Genomic DNA, 13,400 nt, shown 5'->3' on the forward strand with positions numbered 1-13,400 from the left:
ATGCCTAGTTTTTGCCATACTCGTTTCCAATTTTCCCAGCATTTTTTGTCAAATAGTGAATTCTTATCCCAAAAGTTGGGATCTTTGGGTTTGTCAAACACTAGATTGCTATAGTTATTGACTATTTTGTCCTGTGAACTTAACCTATTCCATTGATAAACTAGTCTATTTCTTTGCCAATACCAAATGGTTTTGGTGACCACTTCTTTATAATATAGTTTTATATCTGGTATAAAGCCTACTTGGTGTATTATCCTGGGGGTGATTTTCTGTATTCTTTTTGCTAACATTTTATTTAGGATTTTAGCATTAATATTCATTAGGGAAATTGGTCTATAATTTTCTCTTTCTGTTTTCATCCTACCTAGGTTAGGTATCAGTACCATGTCTGTGTCATAAAAGGAATTTGGTAGGACTCCTTCAATCCCTATTTTTTCAAATAGTTTATATAGCATTGGAAATTGGCTTAAATAACAGGAAAAATAATAACGAATGTTGGAGGGAATGTGGGAAAACTGGGACAATGATGCATTGTTAGTGGAGTTGTGAACAGATCCAAACATTCTGGAGAACAATTTGAAACTATGCTCAAAAAGTTCTCAAACTGTGCATACTCTTTAATCCAGCAGTGTCACTACTGGGTTTATATCCCAAAGAGATATTAAAGAAGGGAAATGGACCTGTATGTGCCAAAATGTTTGTGGCAGACCATTTCGTAGTGGCTAGAAACTGGAAATTGAATGGATGCCCATCAATCGGAGAATGGATGAGTAAATTATGGTATATGAATGTTCTGGAATATTATTGTTCCGTAAGAAATGACCAGCAGGATGAATACAGAGAGGCTTGGAGAGACTTACATGAACTGATACTTAGTGAAATGAGCAGAACCAGGAGATCATTATACACTTCAACAACAATACTATGATGAGGATCAATTCTGATAGAAGTGGCTATCTTCGGTAATGAGAGGATCCAATTCAATGCCAATTGATCAGTGATGAACAGAACCAGCTACGCTTAGTGAAAGAACACTGGGAAATGATGGAGACTGCTTGCATTTTTGCTTTTCTTCCTGGTTATTTTTACCTTTCTAAATCCGAATTTTCTTGTGCAACAAGAGAACTATATAAATATGTACACATATATTGTATTTAAGATATACTTTAACATGTTTAACATGTATAAGCCTGCCCGCCATCTAGGGGAGGAGTTGGAGGGAAGGAAGGGAAAAGTTGGAACAGAAGTGATTGAAGGAGTCAATGCTGAAAAATTACCCATGCATATGTTCTGTCAATAAAAAGCTATAATAATAATAATAATAATAATAATAATAATAAAAGAATGCAAACATCAGTCTTAAGGCAATGTGCTCCAGTATTAAAACCAGAAAGGAATGTTATATAGCAGATGACCAATGAAATGCTTTAAATGAAATTGACAAGGCTAAAACTACACTTTAAATCATTTTACATATATATATATGTATATATACACACACACACATATACACAGATGTTTGTGTGTGTAAACATTATATATATGTGTGTGCATATGTGCATTGTGTAATTTATTTTTTATCTACCTATGCACCCATGTACCTTGGCCTAAGTGGATCTTTAGGAAATTCTTTTTCATCATTCAATTGATTGATTAAAATTTGTACCTAAACTCAAAAAAAAAATATTGGCATAAAAGATGGGCAAAATAACTCCTAATTATTGTTCTAATTTCCTCTTCATTGGTGGAGAGTTCTCCATTTTCATTTTTAAGACTAACAATTTGATTTTCCTCTTTCTTTTTTCTAATCAAATTTACCAAAGGTTTATCTATTTTGTTGGTTTTTCATAAAACCAACTCTTAGTTTTATTTTTTAATTCAATAGTTTTTTTACTTTCAATATTATTGATTTCTCCTTTTATTTTTAAATTTTAAAGTTTAGTATTTGATTGGGGGTTTTTAAATTTGCTCTTTTTCTAGAGTTGCAAGCCCAGTTCATTGACCTTCTCTTTCTCTGTTTTATGCAAGTAAGCCTCTAGAGATATGAAATTTCCCCTTATTACCACTTTGGCTGCATCCCACAGATTTTGGTATGTCATCTCATTATTGTCATTCTCTTGGGTGAAAATATTGATTGTGTCTATGATTTGCTGTTTCACCCAATCATTTTTTAGAATGAGATTATTTAGTTTTCAATTATTTTTTGGTCTATTTTCCCCTGGCTTTTTATTGAATATAGTTTTTATTGCATCATGATCTGAAAAGAATGGATTTACTATTTCTGCCTTTCTGCATTTTATTTTGAGGTCTTTATGTCCTAATATATGGTCATTTTTTGTATAGGTTCCATGAACTACCAGAGAAGAAAGTGTACTCCTTTCTGTCTCCATTCAGTTTTCTCCAAAGATCTATCATACCTAACTTTTCTAATATTCTATTTACCTCTTTAACTTCTTTCTTATATGTTTTATGGTTTGATTTATCTAATTCTGAGAGTGCAAGGTTGAGATCTCCCACTATTATAGTTTTGCTGTCTATTTCTTCTTGCAGCTCTCTTAACTTCTCCTTTAGGAATTTAGATGCTATACCACTTGGTGCATATATGTTTAGTATTGATATTGCTTCATTGTCTGTTCTACCCTTTAGCAAGATATAGTTTCCTTCCCTATCTCTTTTAATTATATCTATTTTTGCTCTTGTTTGAGCTGAGATCAGAATGACTACCCCTGCTTTTTTTTTTTAACTTCATCTGAAGCATAGTCGATTCTGCTCCAGCCTTTTACCTTTATTCTGTATGAATCACCCTGTTTCAAATGTGTTTCCTGTAAACAACATATTATAGGGTTCTGGCTTTTGATCCAGCCTGTTATCCACCTTTGCTTTATGGGAGAGTTCATCCCATTCACATTTATAGTTAAAACTACTAATTCTGCATTTCTTACCATCTTATTATCTCCAGATTATACTTTTCTCTTTCTTTTTCTCCTTACCCCCTCCCCAATATTAAACTTATGAGCACCACTTACCTCATGCAGCTGTAACTTCCTACTGAGGCTACTGATTGCCAGGGCCTTACATTTTCCCCAGAAGCACATGTAGACGAGCTGATGCAAACAGCCTTTCTTTATTGGTAATCTCAGCAGGGGTTAGCAGGAAGCAAGAGCAAGTATATGTATGTCTCTGCATCTCTCTTTCTGCATCTCTGAATCTCTCTACATTTCTGCCTCTGTCTGCTTCTCTTCACATCCTTCTTGCCTATGGACTCAAAGCTGGTTATTTATATTTACTTTCCTCTGGGGTTGCCTTGTGCCTAGCCCACTCTGCACTTCGTAGGTAGATCCCCAGGAGGGAGACAACTGGAATTAGTGCTGGGTCCTAAGAAAAGATCTAGCAATAGGACACACCCTTCGCCATCTCTAGGAAACACCTGTAAGACACAACCATCTACCTCAAAGGCCAAACCCCTTTTTACCTCCTAGGTACACCCTATCAGCTGATGGGGCATAAATGGCAATTCTCAGAAGGAAAGTCTCTAACATGCAGCTCTCTTTCTTTAGAATCCTTCCCACCCCCTTAGAGTCCCTCCCCCTTTCTTATACCTTTTCTCTACTATTTTTGTATTTCCTTCTATTTAGCCTACCCCTTCCCTTTTCACTTTTCCTCTCCCAATTTTCAATGAGATAAGAGAAGTTTCTCTGTAAACCAAATATGTCTAATATTTTCTCTTTGAGCCCAATCTGTTGAGAATAAGATTCACACAATGTTCCTCCATCTCCCTTCATTCCTTCAGATACAATAAGTTTCCTTTGCCTCTTCATGAGATGTAATTTCCTTCTTTTTACCTCCACTTTTCCCTTTTTATGATATAATATTTAAATAAAATGGAATGGCATTCTAACAGTAAAATCAAATTATACATGTGCTCTCTATGTATGCCCAGAACAGAAATTCAGTTCTCAAGAGTTCTTTTTACCTTTTTATGCTTCTCTTGAGTCCTATATTTGGAGCTCAATTTTTTTGTATACCTCTGGTTTTTTTTTTCATTAGAAATTCATTAAAAATAAATGTTTCAGGCTAAGGAACTTGGTATGCAGCCAAGAATAACTTAGCCAGGAAAAAAATCATTTTCCAGGGAAGAAGATGGACATTTAACGAAATAAATGAATTCCATCTATTCTTGATGAAAAAACAAGACCTACAAAAAATGTTTGATCTTCAAATACAGAACTCAAGAGATTTCTAAAAAGGTAAAAAGAAATTTTGAGAACTATACTTCTGCTATAAAAATATGTAAAGAACATATATATAATTTGTCCTAGAAACTAGAGGTGGAAAGGAAATTGTATCATAAAAAAGTGTAAAGTGGTGGTACTACATCTCATGAAGAGGCAAAGGTAACCTATTATATCTGAGAGAAAGAAAGGAGGGAGATGAACATAGTGTGTATTAATAAACATATTCAATTTATGGTGAAACTTCTTCCACTTCATTGAAAAGTGAGAGGGAAGGAGTAAGCTAAGGGGAAGGGAATACAGAAATTGTGAGGAAAAGGGGTAAAAGAAGGGGAGGAACTTTAAGGTGGGGGAGGGATACTAAAAAGGGAGGGCTGTGAAAAGCAAGTGGTGTTCACAAGTTTAATACTGGGTAGGAGGGTAAGAGGGAAGGAAAAGAGAAAAGCATAAGCAGGGATTAATAGGATGGCAAGCAATATAGAATTAGTCATTCTAACCATAAATGTGAATGGGGCAAACTGCCTCATAAAGAGGAAGCAGTTAGCAGACTGGATTAAAAGTCAGAATCCTACTATATGTTGTTTACAGGAAACACACCTGAAACAGGGTGATACATTCAAACTAAAAGTAAAAGGTGGAGCAGAAACTACTATGCTTCAGGCAAAGCCAAAAAAGCAGGGGTAGCCATCCTCATCTCAGATCAAGCAAAAACAAAAATTGATCTAATTAAAAGAGATAAGGAAGGGCATTATATCCTGCTAAAGGGTAGCATCAATAATGAAGCAGTATCAATATTAAACATATATGCACCAAGTGGTGCAGCATCTAAATTCTTAAAAGAGAAATTAAGAGAGCTGCAAGAGGAAATAGATAGCAAAACTATAATAGTGGGAGATCTCAACCTTGCACTCTCAGAATTAGATAAATCAAACCACAAAATAAATAAGAAAGAAGTCAAAGAGGTAAATAGAATACTAGAAAAGTTTGATATGATAGATCTTTGGCGAAAGCTAAATGGAGACAGAAAGGAGTATACTTTCTTCTCAGCAGTTCATGGAACCTATACAAAAACTGATCATATACTAGGGCATAAAATCCTCAAAATCAAATGCAGTAAGGCAGAAATAGTAAATGCAGCCTTTTCAGACCACAATGCAATCAAAATTACATTTAATAAAAAGCCAGGGGAAAATAGACCAAAAAATAATTGGAAACTAAATAATATTATACTAAAGAATGATTGGGTAAAACAGCAAATCATAGACATAATTAATAGCTTCACTCAAGAAAATGACAATAATGAGACATCATACCAAAATGTGTGGGATACAGCCAAAGCAGTAATAAGGGGAAGTTTTATATCTCTACAGGCCTACTTGCATAAAATAGAGAGAGGGGCCAATGAATTGGGCTTACAACTAAAATTGCTAGAAAAAGGAACAAATTAAAAAACCCCAGACAAACACAAAACTTGAAATTCAAAAAATAAAAGGTGAGATTAATAAAATTGAAAGTAAAAAAAACTATTGAATTAATTAATAAAACTAAGAGTTGGTTCTATGAAAAAACCAACCAAATAGACAAAACCTTAGTAAACTTGATTAAAAAAAGGAAAGAGAAAAAGCAAATTGTTAGTCTTGAAAATGAAAAGGGAGAACTCACCACTAATGAAGAGGAAATTAGAACAATAGTTAGGAGCTACTTTGCTCAACTTTATGCTGATAAATTCAATAACTTAAATGAAATGAAAGAATACCTTCAAAAGTATAGCTTGCCCAGATTAACAGAGGAAGAAGTAAGTAGTCTAAATAGTCCCATCTCAGAAAAAGAAATAGAACATTCTATTAACCAACTCCCTAAGAAAAAATCCCCAGGACCAGATGGATTTACATGTGAATTCTACCAAACATTTAACTCCAATGCTATATAAAGTATTTGAAAAAATAGGGGATGAAGGAGTCCTACCAAATTCGTTTTATGACACAGACAAGGTACTGATACCTAAACCAGGTAGATCGAAAACTGAGAAAGAAAACTATAGACCAATTTCCTTAATGAATATTGATGCTAAAATCTTAAATAAGATATTAGCAAAAAAGACTTCAGAAAATCATCCCCAGGATAATACACTATGACCAAGTGGGATTTATACCAGGAATGCAGGGCTGGTTTAATATTAGAAAAACTATTAGTATAATTGACCATATTAATAATAAAATTAATAAAAACCATATGATCATCTCAATAGATGCAGAAAAAGCATTTGATAAAATCCAACATCCATTCCTACTAAAAACGCTTGAGAGTATAGGAATAAATGGACTATTCCTTAAAATAATAACGAGCATATATTAAAAACCTTCAGTAAACATCATATGTAATGGTGATAAACTAGAACCTTTCCCTGTAAGATCAGTAGTGAAACAAGGTTGCCCACTATCACCATTACTATTCAATATAGTACTAGAAACTCTAGCCTCGGCAATAAGAGTTGAGAACTGAAAAGTGAAAATACTATGCTTCTCCAAAGCACTTGTAATAGACCTTGGACAGAAAATGCCATCTGCTTTAAATAATTGGAAAGACATTCAGTGCTCTTGGATAGGCCAAGCGAATATAATAAAGATGACAATACTCCCCAAACTAATCTATTTATTCAGTGCTATACCAATCAGACTCCCAAGAAACTATTTCAATGACCTAGAAAAAATAACAACAGAATTCATATGAAACAACAAAAGGTCAAGATTTTCAAGGGAAGTAATGAAAAAAAAAATTAAATGAAGACTGCCTAGCTGTACCTGATCTAGAACTATATTATAAAGCAACAGTCACCCAAACCATTTGGTATTGGCTAAGAAATAGACTAGCTGATCAGTGGCATAGGTTAGGTTCACAGGGCAAGATAGTGAATAAAAATAGCAATCTAGTGTTTGACAAACCCAAAGATCCCAACTTTTGGGATAAGAATTCATTATTTGACAAAAACTGCTGGGAAAACTGGAAATTAGTATGGCAGAAACTAGGCATGGACCCACATTTAACACCACATACTAAGATAAGATCAAAATGGGTCCAAGATTTAGGCATAAAGAACGAAATCATAAATAAATTGGAGGAACATGGGATGGTTTACCTCTCAGACTTGTGGAGGAGGAAGGAGTTTGTGTCCAAGGGAGAACTAGAGACCATTATTGATCACAAAATAGAAAATTTTGATTACATCAAATTAAAAAGTTTCTGCACAAATAAAACTAATGCAAACAAGATTAGAAGGGAAGTAACAAATTGGGAAAACATTTTTACAGTTAAAGGTTGTGATAAAGGCCTCATCTCCAAAATATACAGAGAATTGACTGTAATTTATAAGAAATCAAGCCATTCTCCAATTGATAAATGGTCAAAGGATATGAACAGACAATTTTCAGATGATGAAATTAAAACTATTTCCGCTCATATGAAAGAGTGTTCCAAATCACTATTGATCAGAGAAATGCAAATCAAGACAACTTTGAGATATCATTACACACCTGTCAGATTGGCTAAGATGACAGGAACAAATAATGATGAATGTTGGAGGGGCTGTGGGAAAACTGGGACTCTGATGCATTGTTGATGGAGTTGTGAAAGAATCCAACCATTCTGGAGAGCAATCTTACATCAACTGATGCTGAGTGAAACGAGCAGAACCAGGAGATCATTATACACTTCAACAATGATACTGTATAAGGATGTATTCTGATGGAAGTGGATATCTTCAACATAGAGAAGATCTAATCCAATTCCAATTGATCAATGATGGACAGAATCAGCTACACCCAGAAAAGGAACACTGGGAAATGAGTGTAAACTGTGAGCATTGTTTTTTTGTTTTGTTTTGTTTTGTTTCTCTTCCCAGATTATTTTTACCTTCCGAATACAATCCTTCCTTTGCAACAACAACAAAAAAAAATTCGGTTCTGCACATACATATTGTACCTGGGATATACTATAAGATATTTAATATGTATGGGAATGCCTGCCATTTAGGGGAGGGGGTGGAAGGAAGGAGGGGAAAAACTCAGAACAGAAGGGAGTACAAGGGATAATGTTGTAAAAAAAAATTTACCTATGCATATGTACTGTCAAAGAAAATGTTATAATTATAAAAATTAATAAAAAATAAAATTAAAAAAAAGAAAGAAAGAAATGTTTCATTGAATGTTCATCTTCTTCCCTGGAAAAAAAATGCTCAGTTTCGCTGGATAGTTTATTCTTGCTGCATTCCAAGTTCCTTTGCCTTTTGGAATATCAGATTCCAGGCCCTATGATCCTTTAATGTGGAAGCTACTAGATCCCAAGTAATCCTTATTGGCTCCTCAGTATTTGAATTTATTTTTTTTTGCACCCTGAGGAGACTGCACCCTGCCCCCATCCACTCAGCATCTGCTTGACTCCATGTTCTTCCTCCCTGCTTGTGCTGGCCCCCTCCCATGTCTGATCAAGACAGACCTTTTCTAGCCAACCTCGAAATTATCTTCTGCTGGTAATTTATTGTACTCCCAATATTTGCAGGTTCTACCAGTCAAGCATTATTTCAAAGACTGAATTTTGTAATCAGCAGTGAGGGTAGTAGGGGAGCTTAGAATGAAACATGTGCTCTCTCCACCATCCTAGCTCCATCCTTAAATTTTTTTTATCAATAACTTAGACAAGTGGCATAGATGGAATCCTTGTCACATTTGCAGATGAGCCAGAACTGGATGATAAAGCCAAGATCCAAAAATATCTTGATAAGTTAAAACATTGTGCAAAAATCTAATAAGCTGGAATTGAATTGGAATAGATATAAAGTCTAGCATGTGGATTTAAGAAGTGAACTTTACAAGTATAAGTTGTAGAGAAGCATAGTTATATGGAGGTTTGTTTACAAAAAGATTCCACGGTTTACTGGATTGCATGCTCCAAGTGAGGCAGAAATAGGATATCACACTCAGAGAAGACTGGTAAGAAGGAGGTAATAGGCTTTATCATCTCCATGAAGACTTTCTTGTCTCTCTCCAGATGACTGTGCTTTTTTTCTGAAATTACTTTGGTTTTTACTATGTAACCTAAATATACATATACAATATAATATATAATCATTATATTTTGTGCACACAGACGCAAAAACACAGAAACAGAGACCCATGCTCTCTCACAAACATATATATTATATGTGTGTGTGTATGTATGCATGTATATACACATACATAATGTGTATGTGTATTTTGTTATCTATGATAGAATATATGCTCTTTAAAGGAAGGGATTTATTTTTGGTATCCCTGGTGCCTAGCACAGTGTCTAGTACACAGTAGATGCTTAATAAATGTTTGTTGTTTAGTTGCTTGATATTTAGGGGCAGGAGGGCCTTTCAGTATTTATCAAATAATAGTGCATACAGGAAATGAATTTCTCACTTTTCTTATGTTTGGGCTTGCCAGGGATAATATTATTAACTGAGTATAGAACTTGGTACATGGTATTTGTTGGCATTTGCTGTACACCCTGATGGTAGAGGGTGCTAATTATCTTTGTATTACACATCTAATACCCAATGGAGTCTCTTTTTCTCAACTGTCTTCAAGCTACTGTCTTCTTGCACTGATAGTCCCAATATCTTGCTCTGTTTCCCAAAGTCCCTACTCTGCCCCATTCACCTGCCTCTCTTGATCTATACTCTTACAAAGGGACACCTGGGTTGTACCTTATTCCAGTCCCTTACTCTCCTTTGCTTCTCTCTGCACACACTGTCAGGTCCTTCCCTCAATCCAGTCCCTGATGTTCTAACCTTGAGGAACTTCTTCAGTCCAACTCCACTGTTCCTTCCCTGAAGCAATTGCTTCCCCTAGCAGTTCCTGCACAGGGCTGGAGATGTGGAGGAAATTTTCTTATTCTTTAAATTGCTGATGAAATGTGGTTCTCCTCCCAGGAAATCTGTGTGGGGTCACAAGAGCTCAGCTGTATGTAGCTGAACCTTGCAAAATGCCGATCTGGCTTTGTGTCCTTATCCTTCTAATTTCTCTTGAGCAGCTTAATAAAAATATCCTCATCTCAGAGCCCTCCATGTCCTTCTAGTGAAGACAGTCAGATCCTTTCTGCAGTTATAGATGTGTCTGGTGGAACTTTTCAACTGAGGTAGATGGAAGGGAATGTCAGATGGACTAATCTCTTTGACCATTTGCTGGGTTCCTTCTATTACATTGAATAATCCCCCCATCCCCACTTTAAAAATCAAATTCTACCATTTCCTCACATTCACATTTTGTCCCATTCCATATTGGGGTAGGTCATTCTGATTGTTATTGCAGGAATTTGCATTGTGTACATACTAGTTTTAAATGTAAATCATGAAAAAAGGGGCAAAACTTTCAGTTCTGCAGGGAGAGAAGAATGATAGTGTGTTATATTGTTGAATGAAATCAGATGAGATACTATATGTAAAACACTTTCTTCTTCTGTCATTATTGAATCGGGATAAAAGTACTTAAATATGTATTATACTTAGCAAGACATGAACTGGTGTCTGGGGCTGGCTCCATATCTTTCAGAAGTGAACAGATGTCAAATGTTCATATTACAAATGGAGACCTTAGCATTCAAAAATAAACTGTACTCAAGGAGATCCTTGAGCATTCAAAAATAAACTGTACTGGAACTGTAATGTTGTCATGGAGCAAAATTTTGACCCTCCTCTCCTAATCATAATACTGATCCATAAAAATTCAAGAAGAGTGTTTTGAATAGGCTGCCAAGTGTTCCTAATTTTTTCACTGCATGGAGGAAATGCTTTCAACATATAGAGATCCAGGGGAAGAAATGAAGACCATGTGCAAACAACATGAGGAACATGTGATCCCCATAATCCTATCCCCTAGAATTGTCCTAAAGATCTATTCATGGACCCCACAGCAAATGAGTTAACATCCCAGTACTTAATTATTGAGTTACAAAAGACAAAATTCTGTGCAATGATCTGAAAATATTAAACAGGTAAGAATCAATAACAGGAGATGGAAACTCCATCAAAAAGATGAACATAGATGAATAATAATAACAATAAACACTTCTACAGTGTGTCATAAAAAGTACTTTGCAAACATCTCATATGAACCTGACAACCACCCTGTAATTTACTTAGCATAGGTATTATTATCACCCCCATTTTACAGATATGAACGTTAGGATCTGGAAAGTTTTAGCAACTTGCCTATAGTTACACAGGAGGGCAGAACTTCAGTCTAGGCCTTGTGTCTCCAATTCCAGTTGTCTATCCACTATGCCAGTTCACTAGTGTCAGGGCATCTGGTATGGGAAAGAATGAAACTCTGAATCTGAAATAGTTATATAAAGACATTTATGAAATTATTTGGTAGAGGAGACTAAGCCAGAAAGGATTGTGTGACTCCCACTTAGGTTCTGGAAGATTTCTATTACATAAGATTTAGACTGGGGACCCACACATAAACAGTGGGGGCAGACTGAATGCATACCTAAGTAAGTGTCCCCCTACGCTGTCCTCCCCGACTGGCCTGATCTAGGTTTCCACTTGATTGGAGAAAGGAGGCTGAGAGCTGCTTCTTCCCCAGTACAGCCCTTTCTTCCTCTGTTCTAGATGTTGTCTGTAATCCAAGTCCCATGGAAGGGCTGGTGTTTTTCAGGTTCTGCTGCAGATATTGTATTCTTCCCCTTTTGGGCAACCCAGGACACTCTACCCTCTACCTCCTTGTTCTGCCTCTCCTGTCCTTATGTGAAAGGACAGGCCTTCACCCACCCCAAGCAGATTTGAGCTTCTGCCCTAGCCCCAGCAACCTGCCCTCAGGACCCTGGTCAACCCTGGGTCCACCTCCACATGGAAAATACCATGCGGGTGGGGGGAGAGCAACTGGGTGATGGAAGCTGAAAGAAATGACTTAGGGGACTCTCTACTGCTCTGTGACTGAAGTCACAGAATCCCCTTCCCTTGTCTTCCCTCCCTAATCCCCACTCTGCTCTGGGAGGAGACTAGTCCTGCCCTGTGACATCAAAGTGCATTCCCCTTCCCATTGTTTTATATGTAAGTCTTTTTCATCTCTGGAGGGACACTGAGCAGGGCCAAGAGCAGCTGGAGGTCTGTGTGTCTCTCCTCCAATTCCTTTCCTCTCCTTCTTACCCCCATCTTTTAGAATGACCAATCTTGAGGGTCCTGCTAGTGCCCAAGTGGCTGTGGATGTGTGCTCCTGCCTCAGCCCCTCTATTTCTTCTTCTCATCTTCTCTTCCCTCCACCACCTTTTTCATGAAGCCCCCACCCCACAATTGGCTTCTCTTAGTGCTCTGGAGGAAGGGTGCAAGGGAAGTGCTGGGAGCATGGATAATTTTCTTTATGCAGGTGTTGTGTATATAGATGGGTCATTTGTGTCGATGGGTGTATCTGTGTGTGTGTGTGTGTGTGTGTGTGTGTGTGTGTGTGTGTGTGTGTGCTGCACCTGGGCCTTCCTCTCTAAAGAGCTGGGATTCATGGGGTTGTAGGGTGGGGTATGATGGAGACCAAGTTAGGAAAGGGCCTTTGGGGACCCTCCTTTCTTTCCCTCTTCAGATACATGTTTCCCTTCTTTCTTCCTCCTTTCCTCCCATCCTTGATTTGACCTCAGGGCTAGAGAGACAGGAAACAGTGTAAGAACTCTTCCCCTTCACTTCTCAATATCATCTCATTTGATATCCTTTAATTTAATGGCATGTTTTTTTTTTTTATTCTGGTTTCAATCTGCACCTGGTGAAAGGGCCTTCCCATGTTACTTGTTATGGAATAGAAAGGGGGGAGGAGACTGTTCCCTGAATCTGCAGAAGTACATAATTTAGATCGAAAGAAGAGAATTGTTTTAAAAGTGCACTTCTCTCTTTAGGAGGGATTTGGACCATTTTTTCATAGGGCTATTGTTAGGTTGGATATGTTTCACTGAAAATTTTCATAAAATTATCACTCTTTGTAGATGATATGATAGAATACTTAGAGAATCAACTAAAAAATCACTAGAAACAATGAATAACTTTTGCAAAATTGCAGGATATAAAATAAAACCACATAAATCATCAGCATTTGTATATGTTATCAACAAAGTCCAGCAAAAAAAATGTCCTTTTCATATCCTTTGACATATTGGAGAATG

The sequence above is a fragment of the Sminthopsis crassicaudata genome, chromosome X, assembly GCF_048593235.1.
Source record: "Sminthopsis crassicaudata isolate SCR6 chromosome X, ASM4859323v1, whole genome shotgun sequence".
NCBI classification, from domain to species: domain Eukaryota; kingdom Metazoa; phylum Chordata; class Mammalia; order Dasyuromorphia; family Dasyuridae; genus Sminthopsis; species Sminthopsis crassicaudata.